Consider the following 3,872-nt stretch of genomic DNA (forward strand, 5'->3'; position numbering starts at 1 on the left):
TTTTTTCTTTTTTTTTTTTTTTTTTTTTTTTTTTTGCTGCTTTCTGACAGTGTTACTTTAAGCAAGTTTTTAACCTCTCTAGGACTTACAATCTGATAAGGGCATATTAGTTTTTTTTTTTTTTTAAAAAAAAGGAAGATCCAGTTGCACCAGTTAATGTCTTTGGACAAATTAAATTCTCTGGGCTTCATTTTCACACCTATAAAATAGACTTTATAACAGTAATTAGCTTACAATATTATTAAGGATTAGACAAATCTAGTATTTATGTCTGGCGCATGGTTAGAGCTTGTTAGATACCCTCTCTTCCTCAGGATCAAAATATTCCAACCACTATGGCTGCCAGTTGGCTTGTTCCACATTCTCCTCATCCTAAAGACAGTTCCTTTTTACTAACAAACCAATGACACAATGGGTGATGTGTCTGACTACGCGTGTCTAATCAGAGGATTCTAAAGAACTTTAATTTTCATTAAAGAAAAAGATACAACATTTGATAGATAGAATTGATAGGATTAAAGAGAAGAAGTGATAAACAGTAATATATCTTTCATTAAGTTGTTCATTTATTCATCCATTAAAGTTTATTTCATATCTATCCAAGCCAGGCACTGGCGCAGCTACTGGTTCCAAGATATTCAAAGATGAGCAGTTTCCCATCCCCAAGGTGTCTCATGGTCTAATAGAGACATGGACATTCTATCAGTGGTTACACTGTTCACTATTGGCACCATGTCATATAGGTATTTAGAGGGCTTATGGCATCTGGGACTTCCAGGGTTGAGTTCTAAGATGAATTTTGAAGAATATATAGCTCCTATTATAATTTTGGCTTCTTGAGAGTTCCTTTTACTTCATCTCTGCTCTTTCTCTTCCTCTATCTCCTTTATTTTTCTCTCTCCTTCTTCTGATCAACTAGCACAGGGCCAAGCACAATATTTAGCACAACACCTGGTGCCTCAAACAATTGTCAATTAACAAGATTATTTAAATATTTAAGACTGCCATGTTATACTGCCACCTATTGGTTCATTAGTAAATCTTTCTTTTGACAGGTAAAGTTTATTGGTGACTTTCTTCAAACTTTCTCATCATGGTTTCAGAAAATTTTCAAACCCTAAGGCTACATAAAACAACTGAATGTTAATGAACAGAATAGTTATTCAGGGAGTGTGGGGCAATGATCATGTACTCATTGTCAATAGACAATGGTTCCAAACCTTTTCTCTGCTTACCCCCTGAGCCACTTTAGAAAAGTTAGGTAACATCTCTGTATCTTTGTATCTTGATTTGCAAAATAAACATGTGGTCCAACTTCATAGGTTTAACCCCAACATTAAATTATATAAAACTTATAATAAACCCACCACAGTCCCTTGTGCAAATTGGGGATTCAACAATAGGTTTCTTGTTCTTCCTCCTTTCTTCTGCCATCAAAATAACTCTGGAGAGGATAATCCACGTGGTTCGATTGTAGCTAAATAATCCATAAATTCTTCCAAAAAGAATGGTAAATGATACTTAGATGGTCCCTATGTAATCTATTCCCAGATCTATATTTTTACTTAGTAGGTTAGATATTTTTGAGTAGTTTGGGGTGTACAGAAAAAATAAAAAGTACAGAGATTTCTCATATATGCCCCTTCACTAAGCTATGTTTTTGTCTCTGAGCATGATCCATTCCTCTCTTACCTGGTTAATTAGGTTCAATCATACTCTACTTTTAAAGAAGGTACAAATAAGTGCCAATTAAATGGATCCACACCCTTCTTCTTTCCCCATCTTCCCCCATAACCCTGCATGTTTGATTTGCCTCGAAGGTCTTCCATGTCCTGTGGTGGATTCAACATGCTGAATCCTAGAACTTTCCAAGATAGTCTTAACAGCACTACCTCCCCCAGATCTGAAGCCCAACACCAGGGGAAGCCCCAACACACTGCTGATGAACGGCACTGTCTATTCTTGCTCTCCACTTGTAGTAAGGACTCAGTGCTGCCTAGAAATCATCTATGCTCTCTAGTCAGTGTTCTCTCCTGTTCACCACAGGTTTCACTGAAACCTTCCCCATACTTCTAGCCTACCAGCCCTCTATCTCAGCACTTCATGTGTGTAGACGCCCTCATCCTCTAATTGACAAACAGAAGTTCCAAATCCATAAATGCAACTGCCTGCATCCCATCCCTCCCATTTCTGGTCCTTTAGAATGGTATGAAAGAGTACTTCCTTTACCTGTTTTGGATACCATTCTTTTCTACCTCATAAAGGAAATTATCCTATGAGCACTTCTAACTTTCCAGCTTTTCATTTCTTTATCTTCAAAGCAAAATAAACATAGTACCTAGGATTTTGTAAACAACAATTGAGTTATACACATAAAGAACTTAGAATGAGTGCTCAGTACACACTAAGCACTCAATGAGTACAAGCTATTATTATTAGCTGTTTTTCTTTTAAAAATGACTTCAATCTGCTTTTCTATTGAACATTTCACATGAGCATTTAAACAGCTGGAATATTTCTTGGTGAAATAAATGACTTTTAATCTATTTTATCTAACTAATACTATTTAATTGCTTCTTTTCATTTATCACCAAATTTCCTTTTTTCTCCCATATTTTTTATTGGTGCATTATAGTTGTACATACTGATGGGATTTGTTGTTGCATATTCATACATGCACACAATACACAGTATAATTTGATTAATATCATTCCCCAGTACTTCCCCCTTCCCTTCTCACCTCCCATCCCTTTGGTCCCTTTTCCTCTACTGAGCTCCCTTTGATTTTCATGAGATCTGCCCTCATCTTTCTTTTCTTTTTTCCACTTTACCTTCCACATATGAGAGGAAACCTAGGACCTTTAACCTTCTGAATTTGACTTGTTTAGCTCAACATAATGGTCTCTCGTTCTATTTTCTTGCAAATGACATAACTACATTTTTCATAAAATTCAGTTGTGCGTACATACCACATTTTCTTTGTCCATTCATCTGTTGATGGACACCTAGCCTGGTTCCATAATTTGGCTACTGTGAACTGTGCTGCTATAAATATCATCACCACACTTCTAATTAACAGCTAGCTACCTACATCATCTCAGACTCTCCCTTTCCCTTGACCCACTCCCATCCATTCTTGTGCACACCAACCTACCAAACCATGAGGTTTAATTTAATGGTTAGTTTTCATCCTGATCTTGACTTCTTATTGCCTTTGGCATAAACACTGCTACATTTTAAAAGCCACCTTTTTTCTGTATCATCAGCCTCCTATTTTTTTCCTACTTTTCAGTATCCATTCAGCTCCTTACTTAAGTGTTGGTATTTTATACTCCTATCCTACTTTCTCTCCCTGCATAATATCATTATTTTCAATTGATCCAATTATTATTTATAGGCAGTTCTTCTATAAATTCTATAAATTCATATCACTATTCCAGGATGATTCCATAATCCACCTGGATATCTCAACTTTTATATTCCACAGGATATAAATTCATTATATTCCTGAATGAATTCATCCCATTTCCTCTGTAAGCTAATCTTATATCTGCAGTCCCCAAGTTAATAAATGGTATCATGCAGATCCTGGAACCTGGGTGACAGTCTTAACTCTTCTTTCTTCCTTACCCTTTTACAACTACCTGGAGACTAAATCCTATATGTTCTACCTCTTAATTATCTTTAAAATGGGTTCACTTCTCTCATCTTTTTCTACCTGAATTTCTAACCTGGTTTTCAGACTTGTCCCCTGTAGTCCATTTCTTTTTCTTTCTTTCCTTTTCTTTTACATAATATTGGGGGTTGAACCCAGGGGCACTCTACCTTTTATATATATATATATATATATATATATATATATATATATATTT

General features: G+C 35.7%; 1 protein-coding gene across 3 annotated transcripts in view; it reads right to left on the reverse strand.

Annotated features, from left to right (window-relative positions):
* Sybu (syntabulin) overlaps positions 1-3,872 on the reverse strand; it is a 101,558-nt gene that overhangs the window by 73,288 nt on the left and 24,398 nt on the right. The window lies entirely within an intron of this gene.

The sequence above is a fragment of the Marmota marmota genome, unplaced genomic scaffold, assembly GCF_001458135.2.
Source record: "Marmota marmota marmota unplaced genomic scaffold, marMar, whole genome shotgun sequence".
Classification (NCBI taxonomy): domain Eukaryota; kingdom Metazoa; phylum Chordata; class Mammalia; order Rodentia; family Sciuridae; genus Marmota; species Marmota marmota.